This window comes from Falco punctatus (genome assembly GCF_963210335.1).
Source record: "Falco punctatus genome assembly, chromosome: 3".
NCBI lineage: Eukaryota > Metazoa > Chordata > Aves > Falconiformes > Falconidae > Falco > Falco punctatus.
This window is the reverse complement of record NC_137582.1, coordinates 41,628,743-41,644,339: the sequence shown is the minus strand read 5'-3', so window position 1 is coordinate 41,644,339 and position 15,597 is coordinate 41,628,743. Positions and strand designations below refer to the sequence as shown.

Genomic DNA, 15,597 nt, shown 5'->3' with positions numbered 1-15,597 from the left:
TCAATACACTCAGGTATGTTTCAGTTTTCCAATCATAAATTTGTATTTGAAGTGGGTTGTTTCAGGTTTTTTTAGTGGTGGTGTTTCGGGGTTTTTGTTTTCTTTGTTTTTCAAGGATTTCCTAATGGAAGCAAATGTTCCTCAGAGTAGATTTTTGGGTCAAACATTACTATATTTTCCATCAAATTTTTCATGCAAAAATATTCACCAGATTTGCAGTACTGCTCTTCCTTAGCACAATTTCCTTAGACCAACAGGTGAACCTGACAAGTCTCCTTTCACCAAGGAACTGAAAAGAATGAGACAAAAGCTCTAATGGCCATGTTTTTCCTAACTACCATAACTTCTCCACCTAAAAGAGTATCAGCCAGTAACCTAAAAAAATTCAAAATACAAAATAAATTTTAAAAGAAGAAAAATAACCCAAAACGATCTTGTCAAGTGCTTTTTGATCTTTGGATTGTTCATGTATATAAATTGTTCACTTTTCTAACACAGGAGAAAAACTAATTAGCGTTTGCATACATACTTTTTTTTTTCTTCTTTGCTATATATTTATAACCTGGATCAGATGTCCATACACTGGAAACAACACTCTAAAAAGTCCACAGTGATTTCCCAAGAGATGCCTTAACTTGATCCTTGGCTGATTTCCATCTAGCTGCCTTTTGGGGAAGAAAGTTCACTTCCTTCACCGCCATCTTCATTTTATTGGAATGGAAAGTGAGCCGAATGGAAACAGGAAGATTCCAACCACAACACAACTTTTTTTTAAAAAAAAAAAAAAAGTTCTCCAAATGAGAAGCAGAAAGTGGCAGAACTGGGGATTACTTCAGTTTTTTGCAGCACAAGTTAATCACAGCTGTACTCAAATTAGAACAGCTACAGAATTACCATCTGCATACCAGCACGCAGGGCACAAGAACTCCATCACTTTGCTCAAACTAAAGGCCAGCATCGCTAAAGCCTTCCAAAATAATTTTGGAATAAATCTTTGTTCTCAAAGATACATTAAATCCCTAAATTTTGTCAATGTGAATTGAAATATGAAATGTGGTCATAATTCCATAAAAACATGGCTGCCTTGGTTTGTTGATGGCATCAGTCAGGAACAAAAGCACGTTGGCTTGGAATGGCTGGCACCCTGCACCTCCGCTCACCAACTCCAGTGTATCTTACCCACCCCAGTCTGTTTCCATTATTACTCTCATGTGCACAAAGATCTGCTATGAATAAAAAGGGCATTGTTAAAATAGTATCATCGTCTGTCTCTGACCCTCATAACTTAAAAATAAAAAACAAACCCAAAAGCACAACTTTATTTTCCTTATTAATAAAGTAAGTAAAACAGCAAAGCAAGACAATGTAATAATCTCTGTGAACTGAGACAAACAGGAGCTATACTGATCCCTTTCATTAATTAAGCAGAGAGGAGAAACAAGGAAAAATGAAGCCATGCTCTCAAAGTAGAAGATTAATTTTAAAAAGATGTTTTATTACAGCAGTTCTAAGACATTTTATCATTTTTAATTTTAATAAAAATTTTCAACAAATTTTAACTAGAAGCAATAAACATCAATTTACCACTTTTGCATTTCTGACATAAGAAATGCTTTAAATTAAATTAAAGCCTTGTTAGAAACAGACATCAGATAGTTCTGAGATTTGCCAAAGCAGCTTCATCCCAACACACAATAAATGAGTTTCGGAATTAACAGAAAAGACAACACATTTGCAGGCAAAGAAAATTCCACTTCTTCCTGATTATCTAAACAAACAGATAACATTACAAATCTGAAGCAGTAGTCTTATGGGAAAAAGCAAACAAACTCCTCATTAAAAAATGCCCTTTGCTAAGCACTTCTACATACATAGGAAAAGTAACCAGCCTACTGATGCCATTATGCAATCCTTATGTACATATACATGTTGATTTTCATATACAGTGAAAAGTTACAAGATCTAATCAGTGATTTAATTGGTGTCAAGATTCAAAGAAAAGTCTTCTACGTGTTCCCAAATAGAGAAAAGCAAGACATCGAGTCACAGAGATGTGAAAGATATAGATTAGCCTACCTTCATATACCATCTCTGTGATGACAGAATGACGCTTCCCAGAAAGCTGAAGCATCTTTCCCCTGCAATTGCACCTAAATATTGTTCCCACTGTTGTATATGGAAAGAAAACTGATCTGACACCTTGACACAAGTTACTTGAAAAGACTCATTAGCAAAAAAATAAGACCATTTACATGGAGGATTACATCCAAGTATGAGATGCTTCAATCATCCTACAAAACACCTTTAAAGAGTCTACAAAATAACATTAACAAAATTTGTATGCCTGTTCTGAGTCAAATTTAGTCCATCATTTCAGACTAAGTTTTGACTTTACTAATGACAGTGTAATGTATCTTGAATGCACCTTTGAAATCTAAAGTAAAATTAATTTATCAGTTAATTCAACATACACACAACAAATCACTGACTTCCAAAAGCCAGGCTGTTTAATGCAGATTGCTTACAGTAAACCTATTTGTGAAATAATACATGCTTGTTAAACATCATCATTCAACAAGCACTGTAACTAACAAAGCTTACTTTCCTACAAGTTTGTGTCATGTGGTGGACTGAATTTGTAAAGCTTTTCCCATGCCAGAGACATTTATGAAATCACCCTAACCTATGCCAGCTCCTTTGGGTCCAATGCCTTTTCTTCCTCTGTTCAGGTATTAATAAAGTCTCTCTCCTTTACTTGACTTTCTCTTATTATAATGTCATTGATACGTTTATTCCTTCTCTCTTTGAGATATTTGCCAATATTTGTTGAAAAGGTCTAATAATTCAAAACTAGCAAGTGATGAAACCCTAAGACAGGCAGACAGCCTAATCATAATCATTGTTTTTAATGCTAAACTGGTTTAAACATTGAATTTCTGAGTTTTAAATGGTCATTAAATCCTTTCTAAGAGAAGGGTATCTTGGTATACAGGGAAAACATAGCACCTCTCATCACATTTGTGTTGTACTACCCACAGCTCTCAAGAGCTGACAAGAACAGAGAAACTGCACTGAATCACAGAAAGCCTGAAATCCTGGAAGCGCACAGTCAAGGTTAAGGCACTACGTTGCCTGGAAATTAAGAGTGGTATTGGATCTGTTACCTGTTTAGATCTAATTAACTCCTTACTAAAGCTCTAGCAAAGACAAAGCAATTTTTCTTCAAGAAGTGCTCAACTTCACAGGTTAATGCATAAGCTTCCCCCTAGGCTTCAACTCCATTAACTAGAGGTATTAATTAGAACGAGCTAGGTAGATCAATCAGGATCACACCTTTAAAGCCTGGACTAGACAAGGCCTAACCCTAATATACATTGAGTGAACAGATTTATTATCATGCTTATTGGCCTAGCAAATATCCCACTAGGCTTGCAAGCATCAACACCTATAAGATGCAATAATATAAACAGATTAAAGCTTTATTGTAACAAAGAAAAATGACGCATTGGGCTAAGTGAATACAATACAGTTAAACTCAACACACACTTCTTTAAATGGATCCAGACTATCATCTTCCAGCATTACTTAAACAATAAAGGTCTAGCTCTAACATCTCTAGACGAAACCTTCAGCAAGATATCATCTGTTACTGGGTTAGGTTCTGAACTCACAATTGCAATTCTGTAGTGGATCCAAGGTCCCTACAGCCAGCACGAACGCAGTCCTGGTGTACAATGTTACACTCGTAGCACCAGGCGTTCATTGTAAGGTAGTCTAGCTTTTTCCTGAGGGATAATCTATGCTGTACAGATACCACAACAATGGCAAAAAGGAATACATATAACAGAGTAAGAGTATGCACAGAAAAATCAGGTTTCACTGACAAACAATAACTTGCTCACACTGCACCGATGCAAGTCCCTTTACTCTAGACTAAGCAAGACTTTAAAACTATTCCTAACTGAGAAGAAAGGGTAGCTCATTACTCCTTGGCCATTTTAGCAACATGTTGAGTGAGCAGTTCTGGAGAGGGGAAGAGTAGGTGCCCTACAGGCAAAAACTTGTATTTTACTTTTACTACAGCTTCAGGTGCAAAAATCCCAGAACAGCAGGATATAAGTGCACCCAGTGTACAGACTACTTCAGAGATGATTACAAGAGGGATTTACTATTTTAGTATTACTATTTTAAAAAAAGCTAGATAGAACAATTCCAGATTACTGTCTGCACCAGGACTTCAGCTTTTTAAAGTTGAGAGTTTTATTTGAGGTTGTCACACAACTGGGAAATTTTGCTGCCTGAAACTTAAGAGCATGTTAAAATGCTATGATTTTTCTAGAGCTATCTTGCTGGAAACAGTCCTTACATTCATACCCCTCTGAAGATGTTCGGCATGTGCCAAGTCTCCTATTTTAGGATCATCTTCCATCCATCTCCCTTATATGGGCAAAGTTTTCCAAGTTTGAATCAATCCAAAGCACTGATTATATATTTAAAATGTCATGCTAAAATCCCAACTAAGTTATTGAACAATTATTCAGCTATTCCCCCTTACCTTTTGCAAAATAATGTAGATTAAAAAAGAAAATCCCAATTTCAGTTTCTCTCAATCAGCACTACCACCCTTCAGAGTTTGAACCCAGGACTAAATGCAATAACCACACTACACAGAGCTTAACAAATGCATACTGTAATAGTTTTCTATTTTTTTTCCCCTCATCCAACTCATATTTGAGCAGTCCAAATATACTACAAATTTTATAGAAGGAGAATTTTAAACCGCCTATGGAAGAATTAGGTCCTGATAGTGCTAAATTACATTTTAGAGCAATCACTATATATAGTAACTTTCCTTCAAACTTGCTGCAGCATTGACACATTAAACAGAAAAGACATCGCAGTATTCTAGTGAAAAAAAGTATTTCTGTGCACTGGCCTTCTCTTAGGTGAGTTAAGGCAAGATAGCAATTGTATGCATGTAGCACCTCACAAATGATGTAATCAACAGCAGAATTCCAGTCTTATCTGAGACCTGAATGCTTTCCTAAAGACAATGTACTCAGTTTTTCTTACTACTGAATCCTTCTTGCCTTGGCAAGTCATGAAACTTTGGCTCCAACCTCATGAATGCCTAGATTTGATTTGATAATATCCAGATTTTATAACTACAATTCTTATTAATGAAGCAAAAAAATAAAACAAGATAAGAAGTAATGCAAAAAAGTGGAAAACAAAACCTTTAAAAAGGCACTGTATTCACCACCTCGGTATTTCTTTGCAGCTTTAATATCATCCTAGAAAACTCAAGATGTACTAGGTATACATATCCCATGCAATTAGCAGGAGGTACCTATTTGTAACTCCAAGTTATGATCTGAAGCCTAGCAGAGTTCTGTGGTCGGGGCAAGGGGCTGTTGGTATTTTGGTTTGGTTTTTAATATACAGATCTACAAAGTAAAAAAACCACACCATTCTCCAACCCCAAAAAAGCCAACTCAAAACTACTAGCTCCTAGAACAGCAACCATTTTCCATCCTGTTGTATTTTTAATTTTGCCATATCTTCAGGGCCAAACTTCGCATGCAATCTTTACAAGTCAACTGTTTAGAGTAGAAGTGAAACCAACACAGTACTAAATATAAAGCAAAAAATTGCTTTTAAGGCAATAAAATGAAGAAAGAATTACTCTACTGAATCACAATTATGTTAACAAGCACTTTCTAAAGATCATATCAAAGATAACTAAATGATTTAAAACCTGAACAAACAAATACAGACTAGAAGGCTAGGCATCTTGGCATTTTGTAGAACAATTGGGAGTATTAATTTTCCAATACACTTCCAAAAGTCCAACTGTTGCATTCTAACCCATCCACTCTTCCAGGTCTTATCTGCAATGAATTCACCCTTTCAACATTTGTAGCCTTCTCACCAAGTAAATCTACTGAACTATTTAATGTACTGCTTTTAGGTACAAAATGTTGTTGTATGTTTAATAGAAGAAAAAGTTTGATTTAGCATACCGGGGATTTCACTCCTTCCACAGCTGAATGTAACTGTGAGAGCTACAATTCCTAGAATTTTTGTATTATTTGACAGGATCACAGCAGGGGGAGATACTGAAGAGATTCCAGATTCCTTCTCGCATTAAAAGTTTATCTGAAAGATTATTTTAGAACCACTATATAATTCCTAAAACCTCACTATTGTCCAGTAAACCTGCAGAAAATGATGAAATTTTGCCACGTATCCCAAAAGCTGACAACAAGTACACATTTCTGGTCTGTTCTCAGTTCCCCAATCTCCAGGAAGGCCAGAGAGGATAGGCACATTACAAGGGGATGCTACTACACATCAATACTCCTCAGTGCATTCTCTTCATATTTCAGTCTTCAGGAAAACTAAAATCACCAGGCTTTCTCAATAAGTTAATTCTGCTAAAACTAAACGACTTTTTCTTGTGAAGAAATGAGGAACGCCCAAGAGGCATCCCACAGAACAGAACTGACTGTACACACACCGCAACAATGACAATCTGTTCAGGCATGCTTGAAAACCTGCAGGTTTTGATCTTTCCGTTTACATTTTTGCACCAAAGGACGTGGCAGTGCACAACAAGAGTCAACATGGGGAGGCAGGCATTCAGCATCCACCATGCGAACAACTACCATGCCCTTGATTGGATGAAATTCATTTCCGCAGAACTGAACTATCCACATTATCCTCCGTGATCATGGTTGAGGAGCTGGTCCGTAACACAGCTAGATAGAATAGATCAGTACATAATAAAGTTTCCAGGGGGTGCAGTACTTAGTACAGACACCAGAGGTTAAGAAGGAGACTAAACTATGCTCTCGATCCAAGCAGCAGCCACAGGAGATACTTGGGCAGGGGCTGTATTTCCCCAGACAACTTTTTCTTTAGACAGAGAACAAGTAACCCTAGGACCTTCCTTAAACATCCAGTGTACTACACAGGCATTTGATTTAGGAAGGCATGTCAACATCACTTCAGTAAAATCATCTTGCTTTTCAATAAATATGGTCAAAACGAAATTTCTAAGAAACACAAGGACTTTAATATTTCAGTTAAATCAATTGCAAATCCAGAAATCTTTCTCTAGTCCCCAATGCCAATTCTGCCCCACCCACACTTCACTGAAAACTCAGAAAAACAAGCCAAACAGGCAAGAAAGTCTCACAGCCGCCTCTGGCTCACAGTAAAAACATTTGAGCTTGGCATATATTAACTGCACTTTATGGCAAGCACTCTATTATGTAAACGTTTATGAATAATTTCTTTGTATTTAAATTAAAAATTCAAATGGAAATACAAGGCTGCATACCACAAGGGTTGTTTTAATTAGTGTAATGAAATTAATTCATGTTAAATGTCAGCCCATTTAGCCAACCAGAACCTGTGTGTCAAACAGATTTTGAATGAAAATGCCATCAGACAGTATTGGTGACAGAAGCCAGGCACCCATACCAAGCACTCTAAGAAATATTAAGTCTTTTTATAAAAAGATAGTTTTAGATGCAGTATTTTGTCATGGTGGAAGTGATTTAGCATTACATTACATTTAGCAAGTGAGTAAATTAATCTGAAAAGCGAAAGCTGCAGACTTATTATTAGCAATATCACATACCAAGTTGTTCCAGCAAGACCTTGCCATTTAGGACATATTTTCATACTCAAGCCACACAGATCGCAGAGGCTCAACCCACATTTCCTGATTTCTACAACAAAGCGTGTCATTAGCTACCAGCATCATCAGGAATGCAGTACTACAGTAACCATACTTAAAGAAACCTTTCATCTAGTTTGAGAAAAACAAAAGTATGGTGAGACTGGTATGACAAGTTAATCAACTTTTAAGCTATTAACCATTAGCTTCAAACAAGACAGCTCAACTAGTAAGCACAGTCTTACACTGACAGAACTTGTGCTGAACTCAAGTTAATACGAGTATTAAATGTCCAATTCAGTCTGCTTATTTCGCTTCTTAACATCAATTCAGTCTGCTAATTCTAATTCTCTACTTTTTTTTGTTTTCATTTTATCCATACATCAAGTAATGCCTTATTTTGTATGATTTAGCGGCTAAACCAAAGTCTCAAAGGGGGTTTTCCTTGCTGCCCAACTCTACCACTGGATTCTTATGAAGAGCACAGATTTAAAATTTCTTTTACCAATATGCTGCTGTTCAAAAAAGTCTGTGTTATCGGGTTAAGGTTATGACTTTTCTAGGTCTTATCTTTTTCTGCAAGTTGCATTTAACTGTTGATTTTAATAAAGCATTAAAATGTTCTTCTATACTTAGACTCAGTGGAGTCTTGTAACTCTTGGTAATCTTATGACTTTTAATTCCTTACATTCTTGTATGTAATTTTGCTATGCCACAGCGAGTCTAGCTACAATGGGAGCCAAGATCTCTGTATACAGACCCTCTGACTATGCCTCTTATTGTTATATCCATTGCCATTTTAATATGTTCTACTAAAACAATACTCCTGCTTGTATTTTTACTTTAGCTTGTCCTTACATTGCCTTTTTCATAAGGTACATACCTAGAACAATGTGTACAGGTGAGGAACACATCAATATAAACAAAGTCCCTTAAGCCTCTTGTGTAAACCACACAAATTGTACAGTATTCTAAAAAAAATCATGGAGAAAAAACCCAACATGCAGCTGCTGAAGAACACTGTTCCTGTTTCATCTGACTGGATGCAACCTAAGCTGGAGGATTCAAGACATGTCTTCCAGCAACCCCACAATCAACTTGCCTGGAACAAACCTCTGCTTTCAACTCCGCTCAGGCAACTACCACTTCTCGTTACACACACAGGCTTCTCTGCGGTACTGCCATCGATTTCTTAACAACATATGTGCACTGAGCTTCTAGAGATCACAGGTTAAATATTAGAGATAATCCTGTTGCAGTTAACCATAATTTGTTCACATAAACGTTGATTATATTGGCCAAGCTGGTGGAATAAAACCACTTGCTATTCTACTGTGTGACTGCAGAGCCCTGCATGCAGTTCAGCTAAAAAAAGCAATGAAGGTGGTATTGCTGTAACAGAACTCCATTTTCTTTACCTGCAATTCCTTCTGTATTTTGTTTACCAGTGGTGTTGATACAAATGGCTGCATCAGTAAAATTGGCAGCTTCCAGGAATATTACCTTCTGAAAAGCTTTTGTTGAAGTATTTAAGATTGATTACAAACAATTGTATCTCTGTTTATTTAACTTCACAGAAATACAAAGGAAAAAAATTACCCGAGAGATAATTTATCTTAAGTATAATTTTCAGAAATCCTAATTATCTTTTTAAAATATATTTTTAAATGAAAACCAGAAAGCTCCTCAGTCTTCAGCAGCACTGCTCTCTTCACATCGCTTTTCATCACCTGTTTGATTCTCAGATCTCTGAACAGCAGCTCCAGAAGTCAAGCTACAATTTGTCACTGAAGTTGCTCACTAGTTGAGATTAAGACAGTTCCTGTCATATCCCAATTAAACCTACATACACCAAACAAATTAACTTTCATTACAAATTTATCAAGTGTATTTGCTTTTTTCAGCATTAATAAACTTTCTGGTTTTCAACACGGATACCTAGGGAAGCAACACATTAAAAATTGCAACATGCCTGCCAGTTGCAAATTTTGACCTAACTGGCCAGTGTCCGTCAAGGCTGAAAAAGGGAGAACATCCCAAATATCAGAGAAGTTTAATGAAAATCAGGAGCAGGTGACTCTGACATCCTCCAACTCTCTCCCTCTCTTTCTCTTTTTTAAGCAAATATTTTGGTTGTTCTCAAAGACCCTATTTAGAATTAAAGCCTTGCTGTTCTGCGAGCTGCAAAAACATAAGGTGACAGCCTCTGTCTTGCAAGGTTTACTAGGAAAGTTAACAGCACCCTGCAGGAGTTTCCTATTACACTCAAAACTGCTGTTTGCAAGGTAGTAAGAATCTGGTTAGAAGTTCTGTAGATTTGAAAAATACTATAATCTTCTAGTACACATCAATAATTTTGTCCAACAGTTAAGTACATAATACGCATACACACTAAAACAAAGACATCTTAACTACAACACATGCATTATGCCTAAACACTTCAGAAAGTGTAATATGCAAGCTCTTGTGATTTCAAGATTTGCTTTTAAAGGGATGAAGTTTCTAGTAATTTCAGGGCATTGGTTTGCCAAAGTTGAATTTGGCACAGCGTGAGGCAGGTCACAGATGAAAATGCCAGGCATACCCAAAAACATCAAATCACAGTATCTTTTCAACAGTCTCAATGTCAAATAGCAACAATGAAAAAAAATAAAACAAAGACCTACTGAGGTCAATGGGATATTTCAAATAACACTGCTATGTACCTTCTAATGAGACTTCATTAGTAACACTTATACTTCAGCTGCCTAACTCCTTTCATCATAAAGGATCTTGAAACCATTTCAAGCAGAAGTGCCTACACCTCAATGGCTTACAGTATACCTTTGATATTCAGCAGAGGAAATCCCCATGGGATACATAACTGTTTTCATTTTACCCCATGAAATTCCATTCACTTTTGGATGATGTATAAACTGTTAAAGTCCAAATTTTTCTCCTCTCTTGCATTCCTGCAAAATTTTTGGCAGCACAACACAGTCATAACCAGCAGTTATAAAACTGGGCTCACCACCACCAAAGTAGCAATGGAAACGCTAGAATCACTTTGAAAACTTTCTACTCCCATGTACTCTCAATTTACCTTTCAAAAGTCACCATGCAGGTCAGAAGATCCCTTACCTCCAGGCATGACACAATGATCCTAAAAAAACAGATTCAGCATGCAGCTACACCGGCCAGTATCCCACTAGGTGGGTAACAAAGAGAATAATTTTCTTAAGTCTTGGACAAGGGAAAAGACTGCATGACCAGTCATGACCAGAATTGTTGTTGCCCATCCAAACAACTTAAAACCCAAGTCGAACTACCCATCCTATTGAAGACTGATGGCAGGCTATTTTGTAGTTTAGTTGAATACTCTAAGACAGGGATCCTCAAACTTTTTAACCAGGGGGCTGGCGCACGGATGAAGTGGCAGGCAGTCATCTGTGGCTGCTTGGTTTCCTCCCCCAACCCCTGGCAGGGGGGTCCTGTAAATACCAGGGGCCAGATTGAGGACCCTGGGGGGCCGTATCCAACCCACGGGCCGTAGTTTGAGGACCCCTGCTCTAAGACATCAGTGCTGCAGTTCAAAATTACAACCTTTTTGTCTCCCACTAATTAAACCCAGGAATGTTCCTGCACAAATTGTTAGAGAACATAATTCAGGTTACACACTCAAGACTTTGAAACATGACAGTCATCAGTGCTGCTCTAGATATTCTAGTGTCATGCAAACACATTATGATTGGGTTTACTTATGTAATACCAATCTTCCATTAACTGTATCTTCTTTACCATGAAGAAAACCAATAAACAAATGTCTGAAAAAGGCAAATGAGTACAGCAACCAGTACAAGTAGACCAGGACCCTCCCATTGTAGCAACTTCCAAATGAAGAACATAATCTCATTCACATACTCTTAATTCATTGCCATAGGAAGACTTCTTCTGGCCAAAAAAGCCAAATACTTTTTTCAGTATTAATGAGAAAAAGCAGCTTTGGTCTAGGGAACCTTGAATCCAGAATTCCCTTTCGCTTTGCTTTTTCCCCTCTCACTTAAGAACAGAGAAATACAGAACAAAGTTTTATGCTACAAGAGAGCTCACAAATGATGGTACCAGAGCAGGATGTAAACTGTATCTGTCTGCCTCAAAAGGAGAGTCATACCACACTTTGAATTAAGAACTATTGCTAATTTTATTTAGTGCCACTAGTTCTTGGACTGTGAGAAAAAAAAATTAAAAAAAATCAATTTACAATTGTCCTGCTTTTAATCTCTCCATGTCATTCATGATCCACCAACCTCTATTCCTAACCTTTCTGGCCGTAGTACAGACAGCTATTTCTTCTCCAGAGAGAAGAGGTCTGTTTTCAGACTCAAAAGAACAGCTGATCACTATGAGTGAAGTAAGAGGGGTAATATGGTGGGAATCAGCCACAGCTCTTATTTGCAGCTGCAGGTTTCAACTGATCCCACCTCAGGAAGACTCAAGAGCTGCAGGTGTTACCCAACCAGACAGATAATTTCAAAGAAAAGCCAATACTGCCTGAAATTTTCTTCTTGTTGCTTCATATTGCATGGAGTTATTCCTGTCATCCCACCCTCATCCCCAAACTGGGGAAACTTACACTGGAATCACTGTGCCACCATCACAGAATGGCTAACACTGGAAGGGACCTCTGGAGATCATCTAGTCCAATCCCCTGCTCAGAGCAGGGTCAGCTAGAGTGGGTTGCACAGGACCATGTCCAAATGGGTCTTGAATATCTCCAAGGATGGAGACTCCACAACCTCTCAAGGCAACAACCAAAGTCTATGTAATTTTTCATTTATGATGAGCCCATCCAAACACCGTATTCGGGCATTCCTGCCCTGCTGCACTTTGGAACATGAAAGATTCATCCAACTTTGGGATTAAACATGCCTCAAAGCCACTTGAAAGAAACAAGCTTTCCTGAGCACAGTCAACAGGCTCTCCAAGCAAAACGTCTTCCCATCTCTATTTATATTCACATAATCTATCTACAGGCTAGAGCCCAGGGGTTCTGTGTGGTTTGATTAAAACGTTCAGGGACGTGTTTACACCTTTTAAAGAAAAACTGGTAACTGCTATCTGCCCTTCTATGCAATTCTAGAAGGGAGACAGAGACCTGCTACAGTTCATAGTATGCACATTAATGAGAACAGCTGAACATGACTTGAGTAGCCCAGTAGCTCACTTGTGGAATATCAAAGAAAACTGAGATCTTCCCATATGATATCCACGGTATCTCAACAAGAACTTCAAGAAAGCTTAAGGAAGTCCTGGCTACAGCTATCAGAGGCATAGCCTCAAACAACAAGATGCCTGAATCTTCCTAGACCTTTCAAAAATGACTGCAGTTGCTTCAGATGGAACTCAGCAAGAAGCCAAGGAGAAAGATCATTTTGCAAAGCAAAGCAATTCAGTCCTGTGCTCCACCTGCACTTCTTAGGCAGTAAGTGAGAGGTCTTCCTGCTTTCCTCTAAGTAAAGAATATTTAACAAGGAGATTTCTTCAAGGGATGCCTAAGTGAAGAAAGGAATCTGCTAAAAGGAAAAAACAGCGCTTTTTTTTATACTACGGAGCCTTGAGATACATGGAGAATAAAAGTACCTTAATGGAAGATTTCAGACCTGCATTACACACCTAGCAGTCTTAGTAGATGAGAACATCATCTTTACCAGGAAGTACCAGTATATCAACATTAACACTGCAGAAATAGTCATACTTTGATGCATTCAAAGATGAAGGATGCAGTACTGACTCCAAGGTATATAATCCTCCAGCCTCAACCTCACAAAACTGATGTAACTGACACAGGAGGTGTGCCTGCTTAGAGAAACCCTCATGAAATCTCTTATCCCCCTGTTTAGCCAACTCAGTGAAAGCAAATAATGCTGGGCCACACCTGGGAATCTTTGATCTTTCCAGCTTCAGGGAGAAGGAACAACCGCCTGCCCAGACAGATGAAGTGGGTCAGTGCATTTCTTCATGGCATGAAGTTTCTTTCAGTCAACAGATCTGTCCCCTCAAGCTGGCTCTTGCAGCCAGAACATGTGACAGAGCCAACTTCAAAGCAGAAGTCTGCTCCTGAGACAGCATCTCAAGAGTCACACCAGCTCTTCATAACCTTTTCCATTAAGAATAGTTTTAGACAGGTATCGCAGACTTCTCAGAAAGCCTCACAGACTCCCCACAAAGTCTCCATTGACAGTTTAAAAAAGAGGAGGGGTGGAATGCTAGAAAACAGGCCCTCCAAATGACTGTCATACAGCAAGAGGCATTTCAAAGACCAAATACTTTAGGGCTTTAGGGCTGCCTCAAGGCAGGACCTGCTCACTCTGCATTATCTGCTGATAATGATACACAAAAATCAGGTGCAGCCAGAGAGCACCCTCCTGCACAGACACAACCTCAAGCACCTCAGCAGCTTAGCACTTGCTTGGCACAGCAAGACATACATCCTGGGCAGCTCACAGGACAGCAGTGTGCGAGAAAAGGGGAGTCTGCAGGGCAAACAGTACATATGGACATTCTCAGGCTAAGCACTTATTGATTGCCATCAAACACAGACCTTGGTACCAAGAAACAAAAATAAAACCCAACAATTTATGCCTTACATCACAGTAAAAGCCAAAGAGCTGAACTAGAACCTCCCTAGCAAAGGTAACACCTAACTACTTTCAGGTAAAGGGAAAAGCACAGCTATCTGTGGCAGAGTGACAGCTGATGTTGCAGCTGCTGTACCTTCCTTGGAAGGCAGAGCACATGCACCAGCCCTAAGCAGCTGCACACATCTGGTATTCTGCATGCACAGCTACTGTGGGCAATCTGGGCACACACCCAGCGTGCCAGGTTTCAACTCAACACAAACACAATGAAATAATTACTCAACAAGAAATCGCCTTTAAAAATCAAAGCCGAAAGCCAAAATCCGCTAGATTGAAGAGGTTTACTAATGTCACAAAACCAGCACTATGGATAGACTGAAAAAAAATCTGCTTTAATTCATTGCTGCTATTTTCAAGTAGTTGTAGTCATCTTGAAATACACATAAGAAACTATCAACCAAAACTTGAAAGCTTTCAGTTTAAAAGCAACTCAGATTTATTTCAACCCTTTTCCGGCCTGAACATGAGAACAAATTCAACCATATAAACTTTTTTCAGTTACTTTATGCAATTCTGCAATTGTACTTGGTAATATCCAAGTTGTTATACCCATAATCATCAGTTACCAAAGCTGGGCTTGCTTACATTTCATAAAGACCGAATCAAGGAAAAAAAAATTTAGCAAGCTCCATTTCCAGGTAAGGAGATACTCCTATTTAACAAAGTGTATGTTACTCAATTAAATGTTATGTAAACGTTTTCATTAAGAAAGAGCATGCATTTAATAGCTGTTCTGAAAATCAGAGCCCATCAAAAATCCATATGGGGAAATGTATGTATTGTTATTTTTAAATGATTCCACATGTACAGTTACTCAAGTGTAAAAACTTAAATTTTCCAATACAGCATATCAAACATGAAATAGTGGAAGATTTATCCAAGAAGAAAGTCATGACAGTCAGCATCATAATTTTTATAGTACTAACACTATTAAAACACATGTTCTTGCTGTGGCCAAGAGTTATACTATAGGCTTGCAAATGAATATTCAGCAGCAGCAGTTTCCAAATGGTGGTCCAAAAGGCCATGGTTGGCACATGTATTTTCCCCGTAAGTCTCTATTAGAAGTGCATGGTGGTCTTGAATGTATTGAAGGAAGAGAGCTGTGCCACTGTTAAAAAAAAAAAAATTCTGGAAAACCCTGGCTCAGTTTAAGTTAAAGAAAAAAGTATGTTTAAATACTCAAATAGTTAACCTTTCCTTTCATACCTATTGAATACCCATTAGAGGTTC

At 38.0% G+C, this 15,597-nt stretch overlaps 1 protein-coding gene across 9 annotated transcripts in view; it reads right to left on the bottom strand.

Annotated features, from left to right (window-relative positions):
- NCOA2 (nuclear receptor coactivator 2) overlaps positions 1-15,597 on the bottom strand; it is a 198,352-nt gene that overhangs the window by 139,175 nt on the left and 43,580 nt on the right. For 3 of the 9 annotated variants that reach the window (XM_080378652.1, XM_080378656.1, XM_080378657.1), the window contains exon 3: positions 7,649-7,739. The exons of the other annotated variants lie outside the window; for them this stretch is intronic. The gene's annotated coding sequence lies outside the window, so the exon portion shown is untranslated. The remainder of the gene's footprint in view (positions 1-7,648; positions 7,740-15,597) is intronic. 9 annotated transcript variants of the gene reach the window in all.